The following is a 24,478-nucleotide window of genomic DNA, read 5'->3' as shown; positions in this document are numbered from 1 at the left end:
CAGCTGCCAATGCGAACCGAATCGTTATGGTGTAAGGAGAGGTTTTATGGATAATAGTGGAAAATTAAATTGCGAATGAGTAACGAGATCAGGCTTCTAAAAGCCATTATTGGCGGATTAGGTATGACCTGGTTCGGGTGGAAAAAATATAAGAGAAGCAAATAAATCAGTGCACTCGAGAAATTATAATTTAGTTGAAACGGTTGAAGGTGGGTATCTTTATGGGTTCCTGGTAAAGCAATCGAATGATTCTATGGTTTTGACAGGCAGGGCTTTTTGCAAGTTCTCCTACACACCGTAAATTCTCGACTGTTTTTAATCTCATAGGGCTGATTCTCTGGAATTCCGAACATGACTAATTGTCCGAACACTCGACTTTTTGGGCGATTTTTCAAGAAAACCACTCAAATTTCTCCGCTGTATGTTACAGTCGTCTATGATTCAAATCCTCTACATTCAAAAGTTGTGAAAATGTCAATTCCTAGTTTTGAAATCGCCACTGTTCGGAATATAAATCATGTTCGTAATTTTTATGCTAAACGGTATATATGATTTACTCTGAACAGTAGACAGAAAGTAGCTGTGATTAGAGTACGTTATGTAAATCGATCCAAATAAATCATTGAATATAAAATTGAAATACTCGTCGTCTAAAAGAAAAAAAGACGACGCCGGCACAACAAAGTTTCTTCCGAGAAGTAACAGAACCACCTCCTGACTGAATCGACCACCATTTCTTGGAGATTCACACATTCAATCACACATAATCCAGTCGGCTTAACCTTGAAATGCACAGAACATCCCGGGACCTTCTCCCAACCACCAGTCGACCGAATTCCTGGAATACTTGCTTCGCAGTCGTCATCGCAGACTCCGATGTGCTCAGTGTCATCAGTGATCATCACTTGCTTCCTTGCATCGTCACCGACCGTAATGAATACATGCACATTGATTTCCATCCTCCTTCAACCCGACTTAAGCTTTTAATCCCCTCGCTAATAAACATTGTCTGTATTGGCTCTTTCGCGCTCTCGCATCCCGTTTTGGCCATCACCGAATGTGCGCCAAGGTGCGATTATGAATCCGGAAAAATATTATCATGCCCTGGGAAAAGGATAACTATCAACTAAACACTACAATATTAGACATTTTCTAAAAAAAAATCATTATTATTTTCTTTTAATATCTTCAATGTTTAGTACTAATTTGAAATTTCCAATATGCCAATGCTAAATTTAAATTGTTATATAATTTTTTATAGAAATATAGATTAATTTTGTAATCTCCAATTTATCATTTTTTAATTTTATCGATTCAGCTGTAGAACATATATTTTAGTTTCTTTTTGATTTTTTATTCCTAAAATGCTCAAACTATTGCCAAAGAATGATTATTTCATTGGCTATTTTTTGACAAAACACATAGTGTTCCCTTTCATTAAATGCTCGTCAATTTGGCTGCCATAATGAATCAAGTACAATCAAAAGCAGGTAGGCGGCGAAGCTGATTGCTAGCGATCTCTCCTACGCGACGCGACACCTTCGACGATGACGTCACATATCTACGGGGAGCTTTGATTGATCGTTCGTGGATCGACTGGGCACCTAATCAGGTATTCTACGTGCGTGTGCCGTGCGAAGAGAAGATACTTGTGCGTGAGGTCATTTCTATAGACGTATACTCTCGCGTCGTCGTCGCCTACCTATTTGAAGTTACAAACAACCGTCTCAGTATCATTACACCGCCCTGTGCTGCACATGGGGGTGATTTGAGTAAAACATGGCCGAAACTATAGTCTGTCCTTAATGGGCTTCGAGAAAATGGACAGCGATGTAAGAGAAAAAATAATGCTTTCAATTAAGTTAACCTAACTTAACCTAGATATATAACGCATTTCTTGTGGCAATAGAAGATTGCAACGATTTTTGTCTAAAATTATTATTAATTTTCTTCGACATATGTTCCAATGTTTCAACATTGTATTTTCTATGTTACTCATTAGTACTATACCAGAAAGGAATCTTCAGAATCATTTTCAAAATTTTATTTTGTATCCTCTGCAGAGCTTTCTTCCTGGTCCATATTGGTACAGCATACAACATGGCTAGCCTGAAAATTTGTTTGAAGATCAGAAGCGTGTTCTATGACAAAGTTTTGATTTTCTGTTAATAACTTTCTCCAGACATTTTATATATTTGTTACATTTGGCTTGAATGCTCTTAATGTGATTTTTGAAAGGTAAATTTTTACCTAGCATGAGCCCTAGATATCTAACTTCATCTGACCGAATTATTGGAACCCATCTCATTGTGACAACATGTCTACTTGAAGGTTGCAAATAAAGAGCTTTTGGTCTATAATAATATTCCCATTATTAGCTGAGGAGAAATCTTCCATTCTAGCAAGCATGAAGAAAAAATATCCAAACTTTTTGCAATCTACTACCGACCGATGACACGCAGGCTTCTTCCTCTGGTGGAGAGGTCTGTGTCGTCAGCAAACAAAGATTTTTGACATCCCTGAGGAACACCACCTCTTACAGGAAGTTTTTCAGATTTGGAGTTCTAATAATTAATCCGAAATGTACGATTTGATAGATGCCTTTGGATTATTTATTTATTTATTTATTGATTTAGTCAACAGGTAAGAAGTCACCCCAATGACAAAACTTAAGCTAAACGTACAATATAGAAAAAAATCTTAGTAACAGAATACACGTTTAAAACTACGCTTATTAGCTTCCCGTGACACATTAAAATCAAACACAAAATAACACTTATTGAATAGACGGGACATGCTGCGTATTGGTTCATGCTGACCATAGTTCGTCCTCGCAGAAGGAATGCTGAAGAACGAGTGTGACCGAAGGTTTCTGCTGCGTATGTTTATATCAAGCATGCCGAGTAATGTAGAACAGTCTATATTGCCTTGCAGAAGGTCTCCAATAAAACAAGCTTTCGCCACATTACGCCTCACTACGAGTGGTTCCAAATCGATGAGCTGGCAGCGGCTCTCATAACTTGGTAGGTTGAGCGGGTTTCTCCAATTTAGGTGTCGTAATGCAAAACGAATAAATTTTCGCTGGATCCGTTCAATGCGGTGTACTTCATTTTGATAAAAAGGGGCCCAGACAACTGAAGAATATTCCAGTATGGGACGCACGATCGAACAATACAACGATTTCAAGCAGTAGGCATCCTTGAACTTCTTAGCAAACCGAAAGAGGAAACCTAACTGAGATGAAGCTTTAGCAATGATGTAAGCAATATGGTCTTTAAAGGACAATTTAGAGTCGATCAGAACTCCCAAATCCTTAACCGTTGATTCACGCTTTAACTGCTCGTCTCCTAATGCATAATCAAAGTGCACGAGTGAATGCTTGCGGCCGAATGAAATAACAGAGCACTTCGATACATTTAGTGACATACGATTTACACGACACCATTCGGCAAAAGATTCCAGCTGATGTTGCAGAAAAATAGCATCACGCGGTTGCTTTATCGTGAAGTATAGCTTCAGGTCATCGGCATACGAAAGTTTCATACATTTAAGAATGAAGTTTACGTCATTCATGTATAGCAAGAACAGGAACGGTCCAAGATGACTGCCTTGGGGTACACCGGACCAAACTTGGAACGCAGGAGAAACATAATCGCCGATTTTTACAGACATACTACGGCCAGTTAGATAGGATCGAAGCCAGCATAGGACCCTGTCATTCATGCCTAATTTGTCTAACTTAGCCAGAGCAATTTGATGATTCATTTTATCGAAGGCTGCGGAAAGGTCGGTGTAGATTGCGTCTACCTGATGCCCACATTCAATTGGGCGTAACAAGTAAGAAGTAAAGCACGTTAGGTTGGAGGTCGTCGAGCATTTAGGAATAAATCCGTGCTGATCTTGAGATATGTAATGCGAGTAGCATTGCACTAAGTTCTTCAAAACGATCAATTCCAGCAACTTGGAGGTAGCGCTCAAAGATGCTATACCCCGGTAGTTCGAGACGGTCCTTTTACAGCCTTTCTTAAACACTGGAATTACATACGACTGCTTCCAACAATTCTAATAATGTGTGTTGGAAAACTTATTGTTTAATTTTACAATCAAAAGTACATGCCAAACACTGTCGAATGCTTTTTCTATGTCTGGAAGAGTAAAACCAGTAGAATAGCTTTCAGATTCGTTGGAACGTTGTTACACGTAAATGTTGATGAGTGGTCGAATGTCCATGTCGGAATACGACCTTCTTTTTATTGGCAAAAATGAGTTTTCGTTGATATGGGCCATCATTTTGTTCAAAATGGCTTTTTTTAATGTTAATAGAGGAAATCAAGCTGATTAGACGATAGCTAAAAGCTTTTGCAGGATTTTTTTTAATATTATTTAGGTAATTCTTTCAATAAAATAACTACATATTCATAATCCCATCCGTATTTATCCTCAGGCCTCTGGTTCTTTCAAAAATTTGGATGGCAAAGCCTTACAGAATAATTATTGAATTTACGGAATATTTCATCTAACTACCTGGATAAACCTGGAATTATCAGGGAATTGTATTCAACCTGAAAAAAAATTGGAATTCTTAGAGAAATTCGGCCACAATCAGGAAAATAATTGGTGTACATGACCTTTTTGCGACACAAAAACTTTTCAATCAAAACAATTTTCAATTCAGCAAACATATTCAAACAGTAGAGTAGAATTTAAGATTCTCAAGTTGGTAAAGGCAAGTACAGTTCTTAATTATAGTTGAGTGTCGTTCATGAACATATGAAACATGATTGAAACATTCAATTTTTTTTACAAACATGTTTTTTCGTCTATATTTCAAAAATAATACATACAAAGTGAAAAGAGTACAAATTACAACAGGTACAAAATATAGTACATTTTTCAGGTAAGCAGTTTTCTTCATAGAGTCTTAGTCACTATTTTGATGCAAATCCTTTAAAAGTCCAATTTTGATTTAAGGTCTGTTTAAGGTTGTTAACGTTAATCAACGATTAACGCCGTTTCGTTGATTCGTTAACGTTTATTGTAACGATCAACGAATTTTCCGTTAATTTTTTTGAGCAGTTGATTAACGATAACGTTAACGTGTAGCGTTGATTTAACGTCAACGACTTCGTTATTTCTTACGTTAACAAAGGCCGGTCCGAAAAAAAACTACCCGTAGTTGTTCAAAGCACGAGCGTGGTGCAGTTAATGGTGATGAAGACCGCAAGTGCTCTGAACTCTGCCATATCAACTTTCAGCAGGTTCGAGTTAGGATTACCAGAGGACCAGAGTACAATTGAAAATGTACTGAGTAAAACAAGTCGGTATTTATACCAAGAAATAAGGTTTATTAAGAACGCAACAATAAGAGTCATCTTATGAAAAAGATATCATCAGTTTTAGTTTTGCCTCATTTAGGATTGCCTCTGGAGTATCGAAATAATTCGATAGAGCATGGTACTTCATAATTTCTTTCTTCGTTTAGTAATCTGAAAACCTGCTTGATATGCTAGACGACCTGTTTGTAGTCGACAAGGTGAAGTAGTTCTTTGCTGGAGAGTGGAAAATTATGCTCGCTTCCAGCGCTTCCAATGCGTATCGGTACAGCAACGCAATGCTACGGTGTGTCACCTCGATGCCTAATTTCGCAGAGATAATAAAATTAGGCTGCTACTGATACTGGGCGCAAAGGGGATCAATTGAATGGGATCACAGCCAGGGAGATGCTGATGCGAGATCAAACAGATTAATCTCAGGAACTGCTCCAAAAATTTCTTCAGGCATTATTGGATGAAATCATTTATAATATTTTTTTTTTCAAGAAATCCTCAATAAATTCGACCTTGTATTCCACATAAAGATCCTCCAAAATTTTTCTCGGCATTTCTTGAGAATTTCATCAACATATTATTCATGCGGTTCAAAAATTTCTCGAATATTTTGTTTTAAATAAGATTCACAAACCTCCATGGATTCTGCACAACTTCTTTCAAGGTTCCACAACAGTCAATACTACAGCCATTATTACAGTTATTGTTCGATCATTCACACATAAATGTCTTCATGGAATTTCTTCAAAAAGTTGTGTAGGACATTATCCAGAGTTGGTGTTTAAGTTGTCTTAAAAATTTATTAAGAAAATCTTAGAAAGAATTTCAGGAAGAATCCAGGAGTTGCTTCAGGGATCAAAGTAGGAATTCATCAAGGCATACTTAGAACTAACACAAGTTGTTTTATAGATTTCTCTAGGATTTTCTTTAGAAATTCCTCGTGGATTTATTCAAAATTTTCTCCAAAAAAAATCTGCCAAGAATCACCAACATTTCCCTACAGACATCCCATGATGAATAATTGGAGAAATCTTTAAATACTTCAATGGATAATTTAGAAAATGGTGGGATTACTGAAGGAATTTTTAATTCTTGAATATGATCTTAACGAAAATGTTGCAAAAAGTCATAGGGAAATAAGTGGAAGAATCAACAAATGATCAATGAATGGATAAATTTCTGGAGAACTTGGAACTCCCTTGTAAAATGAAACAAATTTTGGAGAGATTTAAGAGATCTTCAGTGGGTACGTAATGCCAAGAAGTAGAAGAAGATCTACTGTTAGAGAATTGAAACGGTTCAGCATCCAACAAATCTATACCCGGTTCTTTAGGGCATTAAGCCCGAGTGGCCACATGCAGTACATTATAAACGGTGCAATTTATAATGTTTAATATCAGATCTTATTGATTTATGCAAATTAAAATGATTGCTATTGCAAATAAATGAAGACAACTTGGCGTGTCCCAAATAACAGCCTTTTTTATTCGACCTGACCCAGTGACCCACCAGAATATCTCAGACAACAGGAACATTCCCGAGATCCCTTGGCCACTTTTAGGATCTAGATATATGGGCCAGTATACTGACAAACAATATTTGAATCCGTTACGTATTCGCTGAGCGGTGAGGGTTTTAGTATTTTTGCTTCCACTCAGGCCTATACGGGTTAATAAAAATATAAAATTGAAATTATGGCATGAATTTGCTCTAGTTACTCCTCTGTGCACTTCTGCGATCATCGACGATCGCGGTTGGTCCACTTTCCTGAGTGTTCCGGTCGTTGATAGCTTCTTGGATATATTTACTTCTCTATTCATGTAGCGTCCGATACGTTAAGGCTGTATTCGTGCTATCTACGGGCGCACTGAAGTGCCTTGTTTTGTTTTTCACTATATCGCTTTGTCGGCTCGTTCCAAGTGGGTAGTATAGAGACGATGCAGGTTACTTGAATTGCCTCAACACCGCGCGTGAATACCACCAATACCCTTAGACAGAAGTTGGATTGCGTGTGGGTGCAAGGGAACCTTACACCGTCTTCTGGTCGACTACTAGAGAGAGAGCGTAGTGCAGTCTTGAACGTCCGCGCAAGTCTTTCAGTACTGGTTTGAGTTTCGTGCCGAACGGTTCATTTTGCGATTTTAGTTCCCCTTACAATCTCTAGTTCGTGTATTCTCGAGGGCTGTTTTTTTATTGTTGATGTTAATTGTGCGCTGTAGGTATACCGAGAAGAAAAGTGTGTTAAGTGAGGAGAAGATATCTTATATAGCACACGTTAACAGAAAGTGACCCGCGCGAGAGTACGTTAGGGGGCCGATACGCGAAGAAAGAGTACGCTTCTTCTACAAGTGAGTTTCGAGACGAAGCCCGTTTTTGATGCGGGATGTGTAATAAAAATTGAATGTGACACCTCGCGGGGCTTTCGTGAGTGAAGTAACGAAGAGAAGAACACCCGAGAAATGGATATCAAGTCGGTGGATGCGGTTGAAAGTGTAGATCTTCTTGCTGGGATACCACAATCGAGGAGTTGTTCGCCTTCTGCCAAACCAGCAGTGGAGTGTATATTTTTAGCCAACGAGGACTGCAAAGCAGCATGGGTTTCTCATCGAAACAAGAAGGAACAATCGATTAGTGCTTTCCCGGAAATTTGCATTCGAAAAAAAAGACTTCAGAGCCTAACGATCGTCGGAAGCTCTCGTTACGGACGCGAGAGTTTCGGGCAGCAGCTTACGGCTGACCTTTCCGTTATGGAACGCATACCCATCGGCAAACGAGCGGAGAAGCAGGTTCAACAATCTCCGGGCCTCATTTACCCACAAAACGGTGCAATCATTGAGTGCAATTGAAAAATTGATTTTTAATTCCCATCAATTCCGAGAGCAAAGCTCACGGCACGGAATGGGGCGGGCGACCATCTGTCGGCGATTGTTGAAGATCACTAATGGACGAGATGGTCCTACCCTAGGGTACACGGCCTGGGACAGGCCGTTAAAGGGAATAAATCACCATTGGCCAATTGCAGTAAATTGGCAAAATGTGTGCACTCCGTGACGTCACTTCATGAATTATGAATCAACGTGCGGATGACCGTGTCGTCGTGTTGTTTCTTGGGGCAACAACAATTCGGTGATGTAACCCCGCATAACCCCTTGATCGTAATTCCCTTGAATCGCCTTGAAGAAGTGGTGCCGCCTGGTGGTAACACTTCGAAAGGCTTTCATCTCAGGCGATTGTGGTCGCCGTGGTGCAGTTGATCAAATTTGATGGGGGGTCATAATCTCCGTCGTTCGATCCGAGATCCGATCGTGGACGTGGACGTTTGCCGGGCTGCCCGAAAAGTGGATTTTTATTGATAGACGTGAGAAAAGTGGAAACGTGATTTGGCAATTTGGACACCAGGGAGAGAGAGAGAGAGAGTACAAGAAGATGTCGAATGGTTCGAGGCGGCGTTAAGTTCGAAGGCGGTTCGATAACTGCTAATTTATGAGTGAGCTCCGATTGAGCCGCGGTGATTCGGTCTTTGAGATGATTTCGAGGGCTTAGGGATTTGTTTGGTTGCATAAGAATGTTGGACGGGGAATTTAACGATTTTGATTGTTAAGCAATGTAATGGTAATCAAATGCAGCTTATTGGGATTGGAATTGATCAATCAAATGTTTGTTTGCATTGGGTGAGAATTGACATGCTTAGTTGAATTATTATTCGCTTGGGATTTAATTTTGCCAATCAGGTCTGGAAGAAGTTTCATCTACAATTTCACCAGGTTGTCTTTATTTTCAAACTTTTTGAACCGCGTGCAAAATCATAGAAACAGTATACTGCGTTGGATTACCTTATGTAAAAGCATTCTGCTCAGTACACTTCTAAACACTCACGTTCAGTACACACTAAACGTTCTTCCCAGCATGTTGTGATTTTTTTTCTTAATTATTAAGATTTTCAGCCTTTAGCTGGTTCATCTCGTGATTTTGTGACGATTTCACCCAAAATTCTACGTAAATTGATGATCTGAGTGATTATAATCTTGTCTAGGGTTCTTTCAAAATTCCTGACTTGGGCTTGCCTGCGATTTCATCCGAATTTTAGATAATAAAATAATAGTGAGTTTAGTGACCAAACAATAGTGACCTAAAAGTGACTTCTAAATACAATTTTTTTTTCACTAAATTTTCCTAGAATCTAAATTTATTGGTTATATACATGGATAAAACCATTATATATGTCATGTGCAATTTGAAATGCTGTAAAATGAAGTATTTTGAAATATTTCTTATCAGTTATCTGTACAAGACAAGATTTAAATTTTTTGAATGTATATTTCATAGTAATCAGTTCACCGAATCACAACACGTATGAAACATCATGACGGGAAAAAGTATGCCTTAAAGATATTGCATTTGACATTTCCTTCCTTATTTTTCTACGGATCGAATATGAGCTAGGAATCGGGTATAATTTTGAGAGAAGATTAAATAGATCAGAAGAAAACTAACGGTAGAAAACTTTTGGAAATACTATGCTCATGTATCCTGGAAAAAGATCTTCTGGTAATATTTTCTCTCAAAAATACTTCCATCAAAAATGTTTCTGATTTCATAGGAATTTTACCTTAAATTTACACATATTCAGACAATTTGACAACTTTTTCATACAGTTCGTCTCCATTTTTGATTCTTCGATTTTGAGTTTAGAAAATAGTTACTCAAATGATTAATTGAATTCTACTAAAAATTTCTGGTTTGCTGTTTACAGTTGGAAAGCTAAACCTAGTATTTTTTTTTCATCTTAAGATCCAAAAATAGTGACCAAGTTACTCAATAGTGACTCGCTACCAGCCCTCCATAGGGTTCCGTCAATCGCACTGAATATTATTTGGAAATCATGTACAAGGGTTTACCATAATTTTGTTCAGGTTGACGTGAGAATCTTACTAGTTTCTGTAAGAACTGTGAGAATTATGTCAACATCTCGCCCAAGATTCATCTGAAAACCCTTGCTATAAATCTGTGGAAAAACACTGTGCACGAGTTAATAGGAACCTTGTTCAGAATTTTGTTAGAAATTCTCATAGAATTCTGCCAAAATCTCACCAGGAAAATCCTGCCACGAATATTTTTGAGAATAGTGCTCCGAATTCGATGTTGAACCTGATAAGGATTTCGTAAAAACCTGCATCAGATTCTGCAAACAAAAAAAAGCTAAATATTATGCAAAAACGCTGTCCAACATTCTGTTCCTATGTTTTCTGCAAACGCCATGTTCAAAATTCCGTGAAAATCCTGCCCAAGATTTTGATGGGAATGCATCCTTGAATTAGATGAAATTGTGTTTGACCAATTTGGCTTTTCGTGGTACAATAAGTTGAAAAGAAACCGTGCTACAATTTCCATCTGAAAACATGCAAACTCTACGTGGAGAATGCTGTTCTCATTCAAGTTTTTCATAAGTAAGTGAGCACTTCCGAGGCATTTCCAACCGTAGAGAATTTTACCAACTTAATGGTAAGGTCATGTTTCCAGATTTTTGACTATCCCTGTATTGTTTAACCCTTAGAAGGCGTGGCCGACTTTGTGGCACTCTTTTGCTAATTTATTTTGACTTAATAGACCAATTCTTAACAGTTCGTGCTTGGATTTGGTAGAGATCGGACGTATAATAAGAGAGTGCGAGAAAAGAAAAATAGATCCAGGCTGCAGCAGAGCTGTTTCCGATTCAGAGGAGGTGTAGTGGTGTGAAAAGAAATATCAAAATGGCAGACACAGAGTTACGAGCAAATTCCTTACGTATCCGTTTTGAACGGGGTGTACCGGAGCCGACAGATAGTGAAATATTCAAGTTCATGAAAGCAAAGATGGGTCTCAACAGCGAAAAGCTGTTGTCAATGTATAAAGATAAAAGTGAAACGTCGATTATCATCAAATTCAAACGTGCTGAGGATATGCGAAACACATTGCGTGACCTTCCAGGAACAATGGTGTTTGAGTACAATAAGTATGAAAGTACTGAGGTCAAACTGTCATCGGCAAATGCGATTGTAAGGTATGTCCGGCTTTTCAATCTACCGCCGGAGATCGAAGATCGAGAGATTTCCACGGTGATGGTGAGATTTGGAAAAATTGTTCGGATGGTGCGTGAAAAGTACGGAGAGGAAACCGGTTTCCCTATTTGGACCTCAGTCCGGGGAGTGTATTTGGAGCTCAAGGAGGGCATCGAGATTCCAGCGACAATCTACATCCGAAATCTGCGCGCGAGAGTGGTTTATGAGGGCCTTGTTAACAAGTGTTACTTGTGTGGCAGTCAAGATCACCTAAAAGCGGATTGCCCACAAAAAAGGTCAGTAAACGAGCGAATGCAAGAACACCAAGTTTCATCGTACAGCGGAATTCTGAAGGGTGGAGAGAGATGGTCCAAACAAGTGCAGGCTAAAACATCGAGTGGTGATGGAATGGTTAGCCTGGGCCAAGGTCTTCCAAAGAGAACAAAAGCGGTTCAGCAGTTGCCTGATAACAGTGAAGGAGCGACGCAGGCAGGGGAGGGTAGCGGCCATCGTGAAGAGCAGCGCAACGATGTAGATGATGTTGTCGATCAACAACCGTTGGCCAACGGTCACAACGACATGTGTACGGATGAATTAGAGAATGTTTGTCCAGCAGCTTCGGAGAACGACTTCATCAAGGTCACGAGCAAACGTGCTAGGAAACAGAAACCTAATTGCAGCAATAAAGATAGTGCTTCGGATTCGGATGAACATCCCACTGGAAAGATTCATCAGGAGCAAATAACCGTACAGTCATCAAAGGGAGGGGTGTTGAGCGAAAGTTTAGATCGGGTTACACGAAGTAGAGCGAAACAGATGAAGGTGAGTGATTTGGGTGAGTGCTCGATAGAGATAGGAGCAAGCGAGGAACTCAAAACTGATTGAGTGTGCAGAGAAGGGGGGCTTAGTTCGGGATTAGAATAGGGGTGTGGTAGTTTTATCTCGAAGTTAAGCAATAGGGTGAGCTGTGGCAAGCAATTTGAAAATGGCTAATGAATACCTAACTAAAATCTACAAGATTTAGTCAGAAATGAATCACGTTGTCAGAGTGGCTAGCGTTAATTTAAATAGCAGTACTTGCACAGCAAACAAAAATCTTTTGCGTGAATTTATCTGGAAAAACGACATAGATGTTTTGTATTTACAAGAGGTTTGCTACGAGAACTTTTCCTTTGTTCCGTCGCACACTCCGTTTGTAAACGTTAATGAGCATGAATCTGGAACCGCGATACTGATACGGAATTCTTTAAATGTGAGTCAGCCTTTGTTTAGTTTAAATGGAAGAATATCATCTATCGTTGTGGAAAACATGAACTTCATAAATATTTATGCATATTCGGGATCCAATCGTAAAAAAAGCGGGATGAAATGTTCTTAAATGACCTGACAGCCCATCTGGCGAAGCCAAATGTGGAAACGAATATTGTAGGAGGAGACTTCAATTGCATTCTAAACGGTTTTGATTGTAATGGAGAAACGAAAAATTATTGTGCGGGACTTCGTCAGATTGTTGATAATTTTGGATTGAAAGATGTTGCTTTGGAAATGAAAAAGAATCAATTTACCTTCCATAGATTAAATTCCGCTTCTCGACTTGACCGTTTTTATGTACCGCGTGGTTTTATGAGCAGTATTCTTGAGTTCAAAACAGAACCTGTAGCTTTTTCAGATCACTGTGGAATCATTATGAAAATCAAAGTAGATGGTCACTCGATTGTAAGCAAAGGTAGGGGATATTGGAAAATTAACGCTACTCTGCTTAAAAACGAGGAAGTTTTAGAACTATTTAATGAAGCTTATGGTAGTTGGAAGTTGCGACATGTTTTTTCAGTAGATAAAAGTAAGTGGTGGAACGAGGTTGTTAAGCCCAAATCCAAACAGTTTTATAAATGCAAAAGTTGGGAATTGAATACAAGAATATCGAATGAGAAGCACTATTTTTATGGTAAACTTTATGAATACATGGATAAACGAAACAAGGGTATGGATACTTATTTAGATATAAAGGTAATAAAATCAAGAATTTTTCAAATTGAAACAGAGAGACTTAATCATATAGGAAATACTTTTGATAGCTACAATCTTCTTCAAGGAGAAACAATGAACATTTTTCAAATTGCTGCTCAAATAAAAAGGAAAGAAAAAAATAGTACATTAAAGATAATAAGCAATGGTGTCATCGTCACAGATTCGTTTGAGCTTAAATCACTCGTATTCGATTATTACTCAAAGCAGTTTGAAAAAGAAGCTGATCAGATCTGCGAAGGTACTGATGATCCAGTGAATAATATTTCTGTTAGTTTGAATGATGCAGATAGAGACCTTTTAATATCTCCCATTACGTTGGAAGAATTGAAGAGTGTACTGGATGCTGCCAAAAAGAAAAAATCCCCAGGACCCGATGGTTTAACTTATGAGTTTTATTCACGAAATTTTGATGTACTGAAAAACGATATTTTGGAAATTTTTAATGCTTACCTCTCTGGTGCACTTTCACCACCGAAAGGCTTCTCTGATGGTGTAATCACTCTTATTCCAAAAAACACTAACAGAAATGCTTCTCTCGACAACTATCGACCAATATCTATGTTAAACTGTGATTACAAACTATTTACAAAAATTTTATCAGAAAGAATTATGCTGCATCTCGATAAGTTGATTGGAACCGGTCAAACAGCGTGTATCAGAAATAGATCTTGCATTGATAACTTGAAAGATCTTAGACGAATCTTGACAAGATCATGTGAAAACAAGAAATTTAAAGCAGGTTTAGTAAGCATCGATCTCAATAAAGCTTTTGATAGAGTCGATCACAACTATTTATGGAAAATTTTAGAAAAATTTGGATTCCCTCGTATGTTTATCAATTGTATTAAGAACTTGTACGCTATTGCTTCATCCCAAGTTCTAGTGAATGGTTTTCTAACTAAATCGTTTCGAATAACCAGATCGGTTCGGCAAGGCTGCCCTCTAAGTATGGTGCTATTTGTATTATATTTGGAGCCCCTTGTAAGGACTATATCGAACAATTTAAATGGATTTTGGATTTATGATAAGTTTATAAAAGTTGTTGTTTTTGCAGACGATTTCAATGTTGTGATAAGATCTGAAGAAGAATTCGACAAACTGTTGACAATATTCGAATGCTACTCAAGATATGCAAGGATAAAAATCAATTATGAAAAGTCTGGATTCATGCGTTTAAACCAATTAAGACTAGGACCACAGAAAATAAAAGAGCTGGATAGTTTGAAAATATTGGGCGTGATATTTAAAAAAAGTTGGTACCTAACAGTTGTTTCAAATTATAATTCGTTAGTTGCAACATTAAAAGCTACGTTACAAAAGCATAAGATCAGAAATTTGAATCTTCATCAAAGGTGTATTGTGTTGAACACGTTTATTTTGTCAAAGTTGTGGTACTTATCACAGGTTTTTCCACCACTCAACAGACATGTTGCAGAGATTAAGAAAGCTTGTGGGAATTTCATATGGAATGGATTTATATTCCGAGTTGAAAGAAACCAGCTTTACCTTGATTTCCTCAAAGGAGGCTTGAAACTGATTGATCCAGAAGCCAAAATGAAAGCGCTTTTTATAAAAAAATTTACTTTACAATACAGACATAAACGGTAACTTTGTACAGGAAATGTATCTTCTTGAATTTAGGATTCCACAGAGATTGACTAAAAATGCCAGAGAATGGATTGACATTGCAAAAGATCTCAGCGTCAGATTTAATTTGAACTCAACAAAACTGCTGTACAATTATTTCATCGAACTAAATAATTGCATTCCAAACATTGAAGGTAAAATTGATTCTGATTGGGATATCATTTGGGAAAATATTAATCAAAAATTTCTAACAATGGACGATCGATCTAAAGTTTACTGCTTTGTAAATAATTTGATTCCAACAAGTGAAAAACTCTCAGCCTACAATATTCGAATGACTCCACAAAGATGCTCTATTTGTGGAGCGGAGGATACTCTGAATCACAGGGTAAAAAAATGTCTAGGTGCCAAAAAAGTATGGGAATGGTGCTGTCAGGTTATAAGAACACGACTGAGTTATAGAGTGAATGACATGGAGGATATTCTCTCACAGAAAATTTGTTTAAATTCACAAAGGCAAAAAGCAGCACTTTGGCTGACTGTACGTGCCATTTCTTTCAATTTGAAGTATCCAGATTCATGCTTATTTGTTTTTAAAAAACAGTTAAGAGAATTGCGATGGAACAACCAAAAATCGTTTGCTAAGGAATTTGGAAATTTTCTACAAATTTGTTAATCAGTTGAAGAAATAATACAAGTAAACGTAGCGTAATGTATAGGTTTAGAAATAGCTTATCTTACCAAATTCAAGTATGTACTGTAGTTTTGTAAAAATATTGTTTCAATAAAAAAAAAAAAAAAAAAAAAAAAAAAAAAAAAAAAAAAAAAAAAAAAAAAAAAAAAAAAAAAAAAAAATCTTAAAATCTGAACGGTTTTGTGCTACGGATTAGTTGCACCACCAAATGCCATTACCGGTGACCAATCCGGATACACAACCAGAAAAGTAGTGTACATCTCCTATTCCACCAGAGGCTGAGATACAGATCCTCAAACTTGAGATTTTTGTATGGAAAAACCGAATTTGGTTACTAACGTCACTGACAGTAAATATATTATGTATTAGATCTAGTGATCTCATGTCGAACTTTTTTTTCTATTTTTCTTAAAGAGATTTTTAGTCCTAGACTAGTTCATCTCGGGACCAACGGCTTTACTTCACTTACCATAAATATTACGCCATAAGTGACTGTTGGGATTCGATCCCAGGTTCTCGGCTTGAGAGGCGTGTGTTCTAACCACTACAACACGTCCGTCCACATGTGGACCATTTTTGAACCACAATAATCACTTAACCATTTGACATGTTCAGATACCGAATGCTGATACTTTCGGAAAACTGAATCAAATCTGAATTTGTTTTCCATACTGTGTATTCTGTACTCATCAAAAGATAACCATTGGAAGCAAATCTGAACAATTCGAATACTGGTGACCTTTATGGTCCAGTTTTAGAACTTATTTTTTGTTTCCAAAAGACAAAATTTTATCATTTAAAAAATACATATGCGAACGAAACACTGTTTCAGCTAATTACAATATCCAATAATTTGGCATTCTGGATGAATAGGTGCTTTTTCAGGTTTCGTTCAGTAGCTCCGGTATGTGGTTCTTTGGTTGTTGTCAAGAATCAAAGATCTTGTGGCACATCAATATAATTTAAACTGGAGTTTTCATCGGTTTATAAGCCGAAATTCTGGTTTAGAAACAAAAATCCACTTCTTCTTTTTTAAGATGAATGTTGTTCCGGTATTTCAGGAATGAAATTCCTGAAATACCGGAAGAGTTCTTGTTAGAATCCTAACGAACATCTAGGCAGTAAGCTTCAAAAAGAGGTAAGAATCTTGGAAAGGTTCTGCTGGAACACTCTGGAAGACTTCTGATTAAAATTCTAGGACGTTTCTGTTGAAAATCCCAGAAGGTTCCTTGTGCCATGCTGGAATGTTTCCGATGACAATCCTAGAAAGATTCTGATGATTATCCTGGAACGACTCTCGAGAACCCTGGAGGTATTTTGATCAGCATTCAAGAAGAATCCCGATGAAAATCTTGGAAGAATTGTGAGGTCCCTGCAAAGTTTTTGATGCTGGAAGGTTTCGATAAGAATCGCAGTACGATTATGATGATAATCAAGGAAGGATTATGATGATGTTTCTGATGGAAATCGTGAAAGGGTCTTAGTGATAAAATAAGAATTTTGGAAGGAATCTGAAGATAATTCTGGAAGGGTCCTGAGCAGGGTTGGTAACTATCGGTTTCGTCACTGACCGATGACGAAAAATTGAGAAAAATATTCAGTGCGTAAAAGATCGTCATTTTCTTTATCTTCAATGACTGGCAAGGAGACCACGACGAAACAAAGCCGCAAAAAGTCCACGAGTAATATTTTTCGTCACTCTTCCCGTCACCCCTCCGCACTGAACCAACATAAGCTTCTAATCATCACCGAGTGCACAATTGCAGAAAAAGAGAGTCTGAGCCACAAGCTACTAGTCAACAAGGTTTCTTGTGTTAGCAATTGGGCAAGCACATTTAAAGAAGTTGAGTTAGCTCTGTCGGTAGGCGCGTGCTACTGGTAATCTAAAGGTTTTTTGTTCAACTCCGGAAGCACGCAGATTTTTTTTTTGCGAGTTCCTCTTTTGGTCGGCCTTTCAATTGGCACCGATTAGTTGTCTGCCTTTCCATTCAAGCTGAACATGTTCAACGAAAACACATAAAGAGAGAAACGGCAAAGATTTTTCGTCGCGACGAGGTGCTTGGTTGCTGGTAGTTGGGCGTCTAAGTTTGCGCTGAGCTGAGGTAGTGACGAAAACTTTTTATTTTTCGTCACCGTCACTGATTGTCTGTCGAATCCGGCGACTAATAACAACCCTGGTCCTGAGGAGACTTCTGAAAGGATTCCGATAAGAATTCTGAAAAAATTCTTATTAAAATTCTGAAAGAATTCTGATGAAAATTCTGAAAGGATTTTGATGAGAACTTTGAAAAGGATTCTAATGATAATCCTGGAAAGATTATGTTGAGAATCCGAATAGAATTTTTATGATAATTTCGAGAGCGTTCTAACAGGATTCTTTGAGGTTTCTGTTGAAAATCTGATGATGATTCTGATTATAATCTTGATAAGATTTTGAATCTTGTCAGGCTTCTGTTGAGAATACTGAAACGATTCTGATGAGAATCCCAAGAAGATTCCGATGAGAAATCTGAGAGGATTCTTATGAGAATCTTGGAATCATTTTGATGAGAACTCTGAGAGAATCCGGAGATGATTCTGATGAGACCTCTTGAACAGATCTTTCGATGAGCAATTTGAGAAGATCCTGATGATAATACTGGGAAGATTCTAGTAAAAATCTCGAGAGAACTCTGATGAGAAATCTCAGAGGATTCTTATGAGAATCGATGAAGTAATCTGATGAGAATTATTATAGAATTTTGATGAGAATCTGTATATGATTCTGATGATATTTTGGGGAAGATTCCTGGAACAAATATGTAGTAACCTGCAGTGATGCATTTTAAACTGAATGCGAGCCAAAAGTGAACTGAACGCGTTCTAATTTTGCACGAGAACCAAGTCAACATTGAACTCTCGTGCAAGATTCTGCACCTGCACCTCGAAATGCACAATGAAGTTGAAAACCTGAAAAAAAAAACTACATCATAACATATTGAATTCGTATCATTACAAATATATGTAACCTTAAATGTTTCTTAACTTCTTTGCTAAACTTCCGCATTGAATTGTGTTGTTTATCTGCCGTGAAAACAGTTTTCATTTCGCGTTCAATTTTCTGCTCGCACGGGTTCAAATTTTTGAACTGCTCAATGTTCAAGCCTACTTGATCCCTCGTTCAAAAGTTTGAACTGGAACGCAAACTGAACGCGTTCAAATGCAACACTGGTAACCTGGAACAAATCTGATTTCTTAAAATATTTTGATGAGAAATTCGAAAGGATTGTGATGATAACACTGAGACATTACTAATAAGGATCTAGAGAGGATCCTGATGAGAATCACGATAAATAAGTTGATTAGAATTCAAAAAGGATTAGAATCCTGAGAAATCTGGTGAGCATACTGACATGATTCTGATAGGATGTTATAAAGGATTCTGATGAGAGGACAGGAGATTTCAATGCAAACCCTGTATGGGTTCTGATAAACATCCAGAGAAGATTTTGATGTTAATTCTGAGAGGACTCATCTAAAGCTTTTAAGGGTTCTCATCAGTATCATTTTCGGATTCTCATAGGAATCAAAACTTCAGTTGATCTTCCGAAATCTCCAGAGCTCCAGGAAAAATATCAAACTATCCAAAATACAACTTTATAGCACCCAAAGGATTCAAATTTGCATTTATATTGCCGCAAGATAATTCATCCTTGAAAATATAAATTTAGGTTCCGGAGCTAGATACCGGAGCTAAGCATTTCTTAAACTACTTCTTAAGAAGTTAAAGCAACATCTCCGGTGGAAGCGCAGAAAATTCCCTTAAGAATTCGTTGTAGGAATTCTTTGAAGTAATCCCTGGAAGATTAGAGAAGAAAAGAACAAGAAGAAAAGATCGCAATTGTTTTTAGGTTTTTCATCAGATGAAGTGTTGAGGTGGGTGTACTTGTTTGTACATATCTTATCTTAGGGTAAGATATTAGGGTATCTTAGGGTAATGAGAGCCCTTTCAGTTTAGACATGCCCTTTTGAAAAGTTACGTGATAATTTCAAGATTTTTCCTGAATGAATTGAAAATTCTTGAAAAATGCGATAAGAAATTCCTGGAGGTGGCTTTAATGTAATTCTTGGACCCTCTCAGAATGTCCTTATTATGAGAAAATGTCCATGAATACCTTTGAGGAGATGCAGAGGAAAACACGGTCTCCAAAGAGCTAAGTTTACACACTAAAATTCCTTCCCACAATCTCACCTGACTGCAAGGACGTGGCCGGCGTGGTTATTGAGAAGCACTAAATTATGCACACTGAAGAAGATTATGGCAAATCCCAGCCGAACTTGTAGTTGATTCTTTGTGCATCTTCACTGACTTCGGTCAATCACGGAATAGCAACCATTGATATGTGTAGTCAGTCTAATCTAAGCTAAGCTAAGCTAATTATGAGAAAATGTTCATGAATATAATTTTTAACAATTCCACATTATTTCGAATAACTTCTTTGTTGGATGAATTTCATAAAACCTTTCTGAGAAATTTATGCATAGGGTTCTGGATGAAGGGACGGAGTTGGTGGTTTAATTACTATCGCTTCTGCTTCCCAGGCAGGAGGTCGTGGGCTCAATCCCAGGCCCCGTCCCTTTCTCATATTTGTAACATTCTTCCTAATAGCTATCTTTCTCTATTTCTCTGCGTTATCATGACGCAAACATTATCAGTTCTATCTATCGCAAGAATTGAATAAATCGACATAAACGCATTCCACAGTAGTATCAATACGTTCGAATTATTCATCCATCACTAACAAAACACTTCTACTCCAAGGTAGCTATGAGAAATGCAGAAGATTCTCCGATTTTCTAATAACAACCGCTATCTAATTAACATTCCTTCCTCTCCCCGATGGACATAAAGACGTGTCCGGCGCTGTCATCCATCCAGAAACATCATGGGTAGCGTGATTGTACATTGTGATTGTAGGTAGATGGTAAAAAAGCTAAGACCCAACCTCCATCTTAGTGGTTCTTTGTGCAATATCACTATCCTGATTGATCACGAAGTAGCAACTACGAAATGCATGTTACATCAGTTGATCGTTTTTTTTTTGCTCTAGGAAATCTTTAGAAGGGTTCCTGAGATATTTCCTAGAGATTTCACTGATAGCTATCCAGAGTAACATAAAGTGCACCTTGGAACAATTTCTGGGGATATCGCTGGAGTAATATCCACCATCTTGGAGAGATTCTCGGATGAATCTCAGGAAAAAGAGCAGGAGTAAGAGTTGCAAGAAAACCTTACAGGAATTCCTAGCAGAATTCGTACAGATGTCCCTAGAGAAATTCCTATGGAATCCTGTAGAGAATACCATCAAGATTTACAAGAATAACCTTGCAATTATTCTCATGGGTCTAGTGAGATTACTTTGAGGAGCCCTATACTTTGTTTACTTGTGAAAACATCGTTGAGCTCACAGTAAGGAACCCTGAAGAAATTATTTCAGTGAAGCATTCTTAATTTAGTCTTATGACACAGCTGTGAAAGATCCTTTCTACATCTTTGAGAGCAATTCCTTCAAACTTCTCGTAAGGAATCCAACTTTTCAAAATTGCTGTGAAACCTCAACCATGATTAGGTTGAGGAATCTATCTACGAAAACCATAAGGAGTCTTCACAAAATTGCTTCATTTAAAAACATCGAACAATCACTAATTGATTTACCCGCCGAAATTGCCATCTTTAAATTTCACAATAAATTGTTAAAACTGTTATAATCATATGGAATTAGCACCAATTTCTTTCTGATTGGGGTTAACCACTTCTGATCCGCGACTCGTTTTTCGCCATCCTCGAAAAAAAAACGCCAAATACCCATCTACCCCTCTAAACGAACGACCCCACTTTAATCGATGGTTCCCTCTCTCGGCAGGGGTCCATCTCGTTCCGAAATCGCAATCAGCTCTGGAATGGAGAGGAATGGCTTTGACCCTGATTGCTTCTTTGCTGCTGCCGAGCTAAGCTCTTTGCTCATGCAGCACCACCATCTTCGACCAAGCTCAGCGACCTCTGCAGCAGCAGCAGCAGCGATGATGTGTGTTGCGCGAATCTGGCCCGGTGGATTCCGAATGTATTCCCTGTCTCTCAATAAATTTCATGGCACATTCCAGAAGCCCAACCAGGCGGAACAAACAAGATTGTGACAGAATTTGTTTCTCTGATTAGCGTTAGTAGTTTAAATAACAAGATTTCTAATGAAATTACAATGCCAAATAATATTTTTTATAACAAAATTATTACAGAACGTTGGATGTTACAAAATTACAAAATTATTCAAAATGTGTTATTGTTATCGTTAATAACAAAATTATATCAACTTCTATTATTTTCAACTGCCGTTGATAGAAATGTGTTATAATCCTGTTATGCGATTCTGGTCGGGCTAAGCTTTTGCACAAGGCGGTGGCGGCGGCGATCGCTCGCGAACACGACCACGACTTGTGGTGTCTCCCGCACTTTAATTCCGAGAAATATTTCGTCCTCCCCGCTGTTACGATCTTCCATCATGGCGCACGTCGTCGTCCCCTCTTTTTAGAGAACCAGTTGCGGCGGTGGTGGCGGATCGAACCAAGTCTCCCCTGGAAGACCGGGGAACCAGGTGGCCCATTTTTATATGAAAAAAATGAACAGTAACAATTTTAAGTTACACTTCCAAATTTGTTTATTTGAACCCGCAGAAGCTACTGTGAAAGTTGAAATGAAATCTTTCTAACTTTACTTTAATGAATTTCAAAATGGTATGGAGAAAATCGAGCAAATACATTGAAAAACCTGTTCCGAGCACATTTTAGGTCAAGGGGCCCAACAAATCATGACTGAAACTATTTATAATTGAACTATTGTATAGTTGTTTACTTTCAGAAGTTACACAAATTTGCAGAACACATCATCCACCCACAACTAACCGTTTTAAAATTATTTTGAATAATCTCTTAGTTACTTACTTTCGTCCTTGAACAACCCTTCTGGAACTCTTTGGAGAAATGCAATATAATAAAGTCCCAAATTGGAGCATTTTGTATGGAAAAACAGCATTTGGCTACTAACTTATGCATTGGCAAAGATCAAAAAATAAACATTTAAACTTTATGCAACATGTAATAAAGTTTATTACGACAGTAATCGACTACTCACTGTTTATCCACTTTTCTGTCTGTCATCATATTCAACTTATTTGAAACAAAAGCACGAAACGAGCTCACCAGTTGATATTCCATCCTCGACTGTTACCAACTACAGCGCACCCAACAACAAAACTGTAGTTGAAACATTTGGTCTTTTCTTCATACATAACTTCTCGTTCAGAGTTGACGGATCGCTCAAATTTTCATGGTAGCTTCTGTTGATCCAAATAAACAAATTTAGGGAATGTAACCTAAAATTTTCACAATTTGACCATTATGGACCACCCTACAGTGGAACCACAATAAACACCGCACGACAGACGGCCGGATTCCCGGGAGTTTATTTTGTTTATCGTGTTGGGCTGTTTTACATACGGCCGACCACTGACGACGGACGGTAACATGCCCTGAGAAACCAACCAATACCAACAATTCTAATAGTATCCCGAAGATGATGACGATGACGACAACGACAGCAGACCAGCAGAGACCGACCTTTCATTATTGTGTGTGGTGCGGCAGCGATGATGATTCTTGTGTTGTGTTATTTTTCGCAGTCGCTCCTTTCTTTCCTGTATCTTTTTTTGTTTGGTTGAGTCGCTAACTGCAAACCGGTCTTTCACTGGATGTGCGCTGCTCCAGGCTTATGATATGCTTGGACTTCTTGGGTTCGTTTTCTGGAATGGTCACGGAATAGAGTTGCCAGTCCGTGGTATGTTCTGTTGGGAAAGTTGTTATAGGCAAACTTTACAATTACAAAATTATATGCTCAGCATAGAGTATCTTTGCAGCTACCACACGATATACACAATCAAAAACGGTCAATCGGCAAAGAAAGCTCTCAGTTAAGAACTGTGGAAGAGCAAAGCTAAGAGGACAGCTAGGAAGCAGGTTCTGTTCCAGCTGGGACGTAATGTCAGATTTGAATTGTTGGAAAGTAATGCCAGGAAGAAGAAGTGTCGCTCTAGTCAAGGTATTTCTTTCATTACACAGCGTAACAAAAAAGACATTTTTGCGTGTCTCAAGGATGAAATTATGTGTCTCTAGTAGATTTGGGGTTGCTGTTTCTGATGCCGTTCCCAGAAATGTTCCAGAACGTCACAATTTTTAGCTACAGGTTGTCAAAGTTGCATAAACACTGTTATTAAACGAAAATGCTTCCGGTTTATCGCAGTCTCTTTTCCATTGCTTGAAGAATCGTAAAGCCAATGAAGAAAGGTGTTATCGACTACAGCGCCATCATAGAATAAAGTAAACCGCTGTTTGTACAACGCATCTATATACACATCAACCCTACTCTTGTACCACATGCCACTACCAGAAGCTAAATAAACGAACAGTATGCTCTATACCACCGCCATGGCAGGCCGGTCCAAAACAAGGTTTTTTTTTATTTTAATTAATTACAAAAAGAAACACAACATAGGATCAAAACCATTCCCGTGCGCGATCAACCACATTTATTTAAAAATTTTCACATGTTCACCTTTATATATGCTTGTATATGGCAACAAATTTACACAATGCGAATGTTTTCTGATTGAGTATTAAACTTTCATTAACCTGAAAACTCGAACTTTGCATTATCAAAAACCTAAAGAATTACTTCACAATTTCTAGTATTTTCAGCAGAATCTTGCCGTTGGTTT

General features: G+C 37.9%; 1 protein-coding gene across 37 annotated transcripts in view; it reads left to right on the top strand.

The window, feature by feature from the left end:
* LOC5576237 (dystonin) overlaps positions 1-24,478 on the top strand; it is a 627,686-nt gene that overhangs the window by 305,870 nt on the left and 297,338 nt on the right. For 21 of the 37 annotated variants that reach the window (XM_021853521.1, XM_021853518.1, XM_021853505.1 and 18 more), the window contains exon 1: positions 7,413-7,675. The exons of 5 other annotated variants lie outside the window; for them this stretch is intronic. The gene's annotated coding sequence lies outside the window, so the exon portion shown is untranslated. Of the gene's footprint in view, positions 1-7,412; positions 7,676-24,478 lie in introns of those variants that run through there. 11 more of the 37 variants (XM_021853544.1, XM_021853545.1, XM_021853542.1 and 8 more) reach the window with 5 other exon arrangements.

Source organism: Aedes aegypti, chromosome 3 (assembly GCF_002204515.2).
Source record: "Aedes aegypti strain LVP_AGWG chromosome 3, AaegL5.0 Primary Assembly, whole genome shotgun sequence".
NCBI classification, from domain to species: domain Eukaryota; kingdom Metazoa; phylum Arthropoda; class Insecta; order Diptera; family Culicidae; genus Aedes; species Aedes aegypti.
This window is presented reverse-complemented; position numbering and strand designations above follow the sequence as displayed.